Raw genomic sequence first — 9,299 nt, forward strand, 5'->3', positions numbered from 1 at the left:
GAAACTCACTAGAGGCCTATAGAAGAGTAGATGTCTTCTATACCTTCCTATTACCCACAGTGTCTAGCTTGATAATTTGGACTTAATATAGTTAACCTTGTAACACCATATTATCATTATAAAGTCAAGAATGTTTCCAAAAGTAAAACATAAAAGCTGGCTTCATTACTTTATAACCACACAGAACTTAATTTTACTCCTTATTTATGTCAATATACGGCACGCCAGTCCTTTAAGACATCAACACAAATACAGTTATAATTTATACCTTCCTAAATCATAAAGTAATTATCAATCTTCTTAAAAGTTTTTAAGAACTCACAAGTCACAATAGTAGTTTACTTCTGTAGGCTTTAAAAGTCAAAATATTACCTGATCTTCAACCTCCCTTGAATGAAAAAGATGACATTGGCACATCTAAGCTATCATTTTATCTCATTAAAAATTAAGCAGTTGAGGCCAGGTGTAGTGGCTCAAGCCTGTAATACCAACACTTCGGGAGGCCGAGGTGGGCGGATCACTTGAGGCCAGGAGTTTGAGACCAGCCTGGCAAACATGGTGAAACCCCCGTCTCTACCAAAAATACAAAAATTAGCCAGGTGCGGTGGCAGGTGCCTGTAATCCCAGCTACTCAGGAGGCCGAGGCACAAGAATCGCTGGAACCCAGGAGTCGGAGGTTGCAGTGAGCCGAGATCACGCCACCGCACTCCAGCCGGGGTGACAGAGCGAGGCTTCCTCTCAAAAACAAAACATAACAAAAACAAAAATTAAGCAGCTGAACAAAATGCCATCAGCAGCATGTATTATAAAAAATATATTCATAAGTCTCCACCTCCTGTTAAAACCATTCAAGGTAGCTAATAGTTCTACTCTAAGCCTCAACTTACTACTATTTTTCATAATTCAAGCTTACATTCTTAAATTTGCTCTTGCAGACTACCTTTCATCAAACTCAATAACCACCTCAAGCACTGGGTTTAACGGAGCATGTCTACCACCTAGGAACCAAGTAGCCGAGTACCTGATTGTCACTTTCCTAAAAGCAAAATGATTTCCCATGAAGTTGTTTAAATAAACAGCAGGAAACTAGAGTTGATTTAATGCATTTCAAAATGGAAGACTATGAAGTAACACAAGTTATACCTTAAATGATTTAGAAAACAAGTATAAATTTGAAATTACATCCTTTTATTCTGAAACAGTATTTCTCTGACTTTAATGTGCCTACAAATCAACTGGGCCTTTGGCTGGTCAACTGACTGATTCAGAAGGCAAGGGTGGGGCCTGAGATTCTACATTTCTATCCTTCTCCCTGGTGATACCGATCCTTTTGGTCCATGGGCCACCTTGTATTACCAAAGATGTGGTAAAGAGCTTTGAGAAATACCTGTCCAGCTGACCAGATCAATAACAACAGTGGCTGTCAGGGCTGGCTGCTTTCACATCCAATGGTACCTTTTTTTTTTTTTTTTTTTTTTTTGAGATGAAGTCTTGCTCTGTTGCCCAGGCTGGAGTGCAATCGCGCGATTTGGTTCACTGCAACCTCCACCTCCCATGTTCAATTCTCTGCCTCAGCCTCCTGAGTAGCTGGGATTACAGGCGCCCACCACGACACCCAGCTAATTTTTTGTGTTTTTAGTAGAGGCAAGGTTTCACCATCTTGGCCAGGCTGGTCTTGAACTCCTGACCTTGCGATCCACATACCTCGGCCTTCCAAAGTGCTGGGATTACAGGCGTGAGCCACCGCGCCCGGCCGGTGCCAGTTCTTAAAGTAGATACAGACTTTCCCTACATTAGGACTCTTAATTTATGCTTTTGAATGCTCCTCTCAAGACAGCTCATATTTTGCATCTCTAAGATAACTGGGAATGTTGCTTCCATACCACTTCAGCTTATTCCTTCCCTGTGGAAGGAACTTAATTTGTGTAACACTCCTGACTTTTGATTCACTTCATCCAGGAGAAGTGAAGTGACTTAGTGGATTTTTGTAAATTTTATTAAGAATTATCTGCACAAACTCAGAATGGCCCAACCTCTTTTTTTTCTCTTGGGAATGAGCTGCCCACCAGGGCCAGGACGAGGGTGCAGTGAGGGAGATACTCGCTGGAGGCACTGAATTTAAGACAACACGATTAACAGTACCCTACCCAGCCATCCTGGAGCCCGAGGCAAAGGGAAACACTAGTGACTGCGGCTGGCTGGTTACCTAACTCATCTCCTCTTCTTTCTAGCACACAGATAATATGTTTCTATGTGTTTTGCAGGTAATGCTGTGTATTCCAGCCAGCAGAATGTGAGTGGACATCATATGTACCACCTCTGAGCCTGGACCATAGAACTCACACATAATCCTTCACGCTCTTTCCTATGTGACTACACAGATGAACAAAGCAAGCCAAGTGTGGAAACATGTTCAAGATGGAACCACAAGATGGAACAAGCCTGGATCCCTGAATCCCTCCTTGGAGGATTAGTGACCACAAATCATAAATACCCATCTAGATCTCAGCGAGCAAGAAATAAATTACTGTATATGAAGCTGACTGTTTTAAAGGGTTTTTTGAGGGGGAAAGAAGCATGATGATAGACACATTCTTAAATACTATAACTACTTTGAAAGAAGCGAACAATAGTTAACAACTATGTCATTTTAGTCATCTTTTGTTTCTCAAAACAAAGATGTTACAGGCCTGCGCTCACTTAATACGAAAACACCATATGATCTACAAATCCTTGGGGATACGGAGAATCAGGGTAGCTGATGACATCTGACCTATCTTCTTACTCACTGATACTGTTCAGAAATCCAAGCTAATAGGTTCTAAAACAGCCAGGGAAAAGGGTAATTTCTATGCACTTGCATTTTTATGACAGAAAACTGTAAAAAAAAAAAAAAAGGCAGTAATTTCTCTGTACCTGCAGTTTTATGAAAGAAAACCCATTAGGGGGCCGGCCACGGTGGCTCACGCCTGTAATCCCAGCACTTTGGGAGGCCGAAACAGGTGGATCACGAGGTCAGGAGATGGGGACCATCCTGGCTAACACGGTGAAACCCCGTCTCTACTAAAAAATACAAAAAAATTAGCCGTGCGTGGTGGCGGGCACCTGTAGTCCCAGCTACTCGGGAGGCTGAGGCAGGAGAATGGCGTGAACCCGGGAGGCGGAGCTTGCAGTGAGCTGAGATCCGGCCACTGCACTCCAGCCTGGGCCACAGAGCCAGACTCCGTCTCAAAAAAAAAAAAAGAAAACCTATTAAACAACATTTTATAATAACGCATCCCCTACACACTGAACAATTTCCCTGTTCCTGTTTCATCTTTAAATATTCCCCAGGTCTGCTTCTTTTAAGATGTCTTCACACGTTAATCTAGTCCCAGGGCTGGCAAGCCATTTCTGAAAAATGCCAATATAAAATACCTTAGGCTTTATGGGACGTGCAGTCTGTGCTGCATTTATTCAAATGTGCTGTTGTAGAACCAAAGACGCTACAGATGATATGGAAATGAACAAGCGCAACTGCATCCCAGGAAAATGATTTACAAAAAACAGGCAGAGGGCCACATTTGGCCATGGACCGTAGCTTCCTGATCCCTGAACTAGTCTATGCCCTAATCCAGAGGTCTCCAACCTTTCTGGCACCAGGGACTGGTTTCATGGGAGACCATTTTTCTGCGGATCAGGGGCAGGGGGATGATTCAAGCATATTACGTTTACTGTACACTTTATTTCTATCATTATTACATTGTAATATAGAATCAAATAATTATACAATTCATCAGAATGTAGAATCAGTGGGAGCCCTGAGTTTGTTTTCCTGTAAGTAGACAGTCCTATCTGGGGGTGACGGGAGACAGTGACAGATCATTAAGCATTAGATTCTCATAAGTAGCTCGCAACCTAGACACCTTGCGTGCACAGTTCACAGTACGGTTTGCACTCCCAGAAGAATCTGATGCTGCCGCTAATGTGACAGGAGGTGGAGCTCAGGCGGTAACGCAAGCGACGGGGAGTGGCTACGAACACAGATGAAGCTCTGCCCTCTCGCCTGCTGCCTACCTCCTGCTGTGCAGCCCAGTTCCTAACAGGCTGTGGCCCAGGAATTGGGGAAGCCAGCCATAAAGAAGGAAAACCAGCTGTCATTGGCCGGGCGGAGTGGCTCACGGCTGTAATCCCAGCACTTCTGGAAACTGAGGCAGGCAGATCACCTGAGGTCAGGAGTTTGAGACCAGCATGGTAAAACCCTGTCTCTACAAAATATACAAAAATTAGCCGGGCGTGGTGGCATGCACCTGTAATCCCAGCTACTAGAGCGGCTCAGGCAGAAGAATCGCTTGAATCCGGGAGGCACAAGTTGCAGTGAGCTGAGATTATGCCACTGCACTCTAGCCTGGGCCACAGAGCAAGACTCTGTCTCAAAAAAAAAAAAAAAAAAAAAAAGACTAGCTGTCATGTATACTTCACCATCACTAAAATACAGATACACACCCACACACACAGATATATATACATATACATATATACACACACACACACACACAGACACACACAATTCCTTTGGTTTTATTTCTTGGCTCTTTCAGAGACAGGTCAACTCAATTCAAGGACAGTATACTCTCAATTTTCTGGTAAAGTCCGTTACTACATCTCTTCATAAAAATAGCCACTCACAAAATCAGATATCACAGGGCTTCTAAACTACCTCACGACAAACAGAAATAGCACCAAGAATTGGTTCTCAGTTTTCACAAATCCTCTCCATTCATTATCATTTAAGTTATTTACTATATGAAATTATATACTTTATATACTATAAAATTATTATATACTACAAATTAAGAGATCTTTATGCTAGCATCAGTTTACCTTTGTTTAAAAAAAAAAAAAGCCTAATTGTGACTTTAGAGGCATTTTAAGACTAGTTGACACCGGGTGCCGATTTAGGGAATTTTTGTCACCAAGTTCAAGTTCGTTACAGCTGTCAAAGATCATAAAACTGAAAGCATACAGTATTAGCAGAAACAAGTCTTAGCGGTGTCCATGCAATTTTAAAGAGAAGAACAGAAACTTGGCAACCAATGGGTAATTAAATGTCTGCAGAGCATCACATATGAGTACACCCAGTACACAAGTAACCATCATCCTTGATGAGAATGAAAAAATGTTTAATTCCCACTCATCCCAAAGGTCACACACAAGCCTCATTCCTCCATGAGATCTACTCCTACTCAACATGGCTATCTTTTTACAAGTCTAATATGCACACCTCTCTCAGCACTTGAATGGAATAACTGTTGCAGCATTTGGGAGTTATTTTTCTTTTAGACATTTGCAGATCTTATCTCAAGGTAACTAACAGCCCAGAGTTAAGTATTTGTGAGGCAATCTATGTGAACTCTGAACTTACCTTGGTGGCTTATATAAAATATGTAGAATGCATGGCAGGAGCCTTTGTAAGAAAGTATTATACTGGTTTTCTGGGGGTTTGTTGTTGTCGTTTGGTCTGAGAATGTACTGCTAACCTCTCTTTTGTAAGAGAGAACTGATTTTGACACATATTTTAAAATATGATAGTGCAGAGCTAATGGATGTTAAAATTTTATTTTGTCTTGGTAGGTAGATTGAATTGAGAATCATATTATCAGTGTATCTGAGAATTATATGACCAGCATATTTTAAAATATGGTATCTATTATAATCATATTTTAAAGTATGACAGTGTAGAGCTAATGGATGCTAAAATTTTATTTTCTTGTTTTAGTAGGTAGACTGAATTGAGAAGCGTATGATCAGTATATCTGAGAATTAGATGACTAGTATATAGTAAGACTGGACACAATCATTTGCCATCTTTTCCTGTTATCATCACATAGTGTGGGTGGGGAGAGTGAACGGAAATCACTCCAGAATAATGATAAATGGTTTTTAAGACTCTGTATTGAATACATTCCAGCTGATAATGACTTTTCTGTTTTCACTTTGGTGGTATCAGCCTCAGGGTAAAAAAAATGTATTTATAAAAAACAGTTTCATAAATCTGTTATAAACAACAAAGTTTTATACGAATGTGTCATTTCATTTCTAGACTGTTGATAATAAGGATTTGGGGCCAATTTTGATATATGAATGTATTGTTTCTACATGCGGTGATTAAAGTTCTCTACTAGCAGTTAAAAAAAAAAGAAAGTGAAAGGTGGTGAAAGGGGCTGGGTACAGTGGCTCATGGCTGCAACCCCAAAACATTAGGAGTCCAAGGCAGGAGCAATGCTTGAGGCCTGGAGTTCGAGACTAGCCTGGGCAACACAGCAAGACCCCCATCTCTTAAAAAAAAAAAAAATCAGCCAGGCATGGTGGTGCACACCTATGGTCCCAGCTACTCTGAAGGCTGAGGGCAGGAGGACTGCCTGAACCCAGGAGTTCGAGGTTGCAGTGAGCCATGACCAAGCCACTGCACTCCAGCCTGGGTGACAGAGCAAGACCCTGTTTCTTAAAAGAAAAGAAAAAAGAAAGGTGTGAAAGAGACTGAAGTGCAGTAAGATGCTCCAAGTTTGGGGGTTGGGGAACATGAAGATAAAAAAAGGCAACAGTTTGGTCAGCTCAAGAGTTTGGCTTCTACTCTGAGGCAATGTGAGTCTGCCAAAGAAGTTATGATGGAGATGGATGCTTCAAACTGGCTGAAGGTGGAAGACCTAGTGAGGAGAGACTGGACGCACGAAACTGCTAGGGCAGATGTGAACCCCTGGCAGTGGCAGCAAGAGGCAAGGGAGAGGACAAGGCAGACATGCTTAAAAGGCCACTGCCGTGTCCTCTGCACTGAGCAGCAGAGATGCTGGCACACAATATGTGCCCAATACAGGTCTGTTGAATTAAACATTATTTTAAAAGACTACTTTACTTTCATTAATATTTAAAGAAGGAAGCCACAGCAGATAGTATCAGAGAGCTGTATAAATAATCTATCACATTCTAGAGAGATACACAAAGGATTTACGCTTTGAGTATAAACTAGGGGAGTTTTAGAATGTTCTCTCTTCTCTTTCTTCAAATAAACTAATTTGTGAGCTTAGGATATTAATTTTGGATGTTCTAGGGCCTCAAAGGTCTTTTACTCAATCCAAAACAAATAAAAGAGAGGTTCAAAGAATGAATAAGAGATCTGGGTTAAAATGAATAATTTATTAAGCATAGAGACAGATACTAGTTTAATTATCTAAGGAAAAGTAATTTGCTTCTTTCTAAAACACGCACATTTAAGACTATTTAAAAGAAAATCATATACAACAAAGAAAGCTATGAGAGAAACTCTGTTTATGCCATGGTTAAAAAAAAAAAAATCAAAATGACCTCAACAAACATGTATCACCCCCTTTCCCTACCCACCCTCAAAGCCACATGAGGTTTGTATTTAAAACATCTTTAAAAGCCTTTTTGCAGTAATTAGAATATTTTTCATAGATAAAGTCAAAAATTACCAAGTGTCTTATAAGCAGATAGAATTCCCCTACCTCCAAAATAAAAAACAAAAACAAAAAACAAACAAACAAAAAAAACCATTACAAGACCACCAGCAGAGAAGAGAGAGTCCTGGTGGGCAGATGGCATTCCACAGTCCTCTAAAACTGCTATCAAACACACCAGAAAAGTAAAAGAACCATCCAAAAAATCATTTTTACACCAATAAATAAAAATCAAACAATTAATGGTATTTTGTTTACACTTCTGGAGTAGAGTTTTCGGGGGTTTTTTGTTTTTGTTTTTTTAATATGTTTACAACTTAAATGGGCATTGGAGTGGAAAACTGACTTACTCTGTCAACAGCACGGTATAGTCAGTTTGTCTTAGATAATTCACACTAAGCAATTAAAAAGCCTTTGCATGAGCAAGCCCCCAGTTGATGAGGACAAGGACAGCACCCCTGAAGGAGAAGCTCCCAGCAACGCCAGCAGGAAGTATAAAGATACAAGACAAAGTCAATTAACTGACCTACTGAGGTTCAAGAATTCTGATTCCTCAAGTTCATTCCAAAAAATGCTTTCATTCCAATTTTTTTTTTTCTCTCAACAACTTCCTAAAACCTCCAAGCCAGCATGTGGAAGACCCCACACATTCACAAACTCTTAAAACTGCATTTCTGAAGGCTTAGTCAGTAATCTTAATAAGGAAAATGGTTTAACACTTTCAGGGCATCCTATATTCTTTAAACATATCATAAAAGCAGCAGAAATAACAAAGTTGTGCTTCCCTCAATCCTCATCTCTTGTTGCCAAGATGGCATGAAAGCCAAATTACCAAGTTTAAAATGCTCAGATCATTTTCAATTATAAGCATTCAAGTAGTTTCAGTTTTCTTCTCAGCAGACCCACTGCCACACTCTTTGCTTACATCCACACACACACAGACACATACACACACACACAGACACATACACACACACACAGACACATACACACACACACACAGACACACACACACACACACGGGGGGGAAGCACTACAATCAGAATCACAATGCAAAGGTGACAAATAAGCAAGGTTCTGGACACTTCAGATGGCATATAAGTATATAATACATAATAATTTCCGCCGCACTCCATACAATTGTTGGCGTAACCATAAAATAACCATAGTCAGGTATAATAATATACAACATGTTTACATGTTGCTTAATGAGAGTTTTTGTACTAGATACTTTAACCCAAAGCAGAGCACTACATTTGACTATTATCCTTTCCAAAAAGTGCATAAGGGTGTACTCACTTTTCTGCATAATAATCTTTGCATTTTCAAACATTCTAAATTTAGCCTGAAGTAGGGGTAACCCAATAAAGTATGATAAATACCACAAACAAAATATAAGCAGGTGGAAAGCATCTAAGATTTAACGAGCAGCTTTAAAAAAAAATCACTTTTGAAACTTGAGTGGTTTTAATTTAAATGCCCCAAATCAACCATACCAAGCTAACTTACCTATAGTCCTCAGAGTATCAGAACCAACTGCTATAAACGTTAAGAGACGTCTTATTCAAGTTAGCTGTCCAAACAAACATTTTTAATGCCTTTGGTTGCACCTAAGAGACTGTCTTTTTCATGGAGCAATGCAGAAACTACAACCAGACTAAAGGAAATCCAAACACCAGACCATACACCGACGCCTCTCTGGGGACTATGATTATTCAAAGACCAGCTCAGCCTGGCAGCAGTAATAGGGCTGAGTGTAATGACTTTTTTTTTTCTTCCAAACTGAAGAATTTTCCTTGGACTCTCTGCCATTGAAACATCACAGACTTCTCTGACGCTTTATAG

Source organism: Macaca fascicularis, chromosome 8 (genome assembly GCF_037993035.2).
Source record: "Macaca fascicularis isolate 582-1 chromosome 8, T2T-MFA8v1.1".
Taxonomy (NCBI): Eukaryota; Metazoa; Chordata; class Mammalia; order Primates; family Cercopithecidae; genus Macaca; species Macaca fascicularis.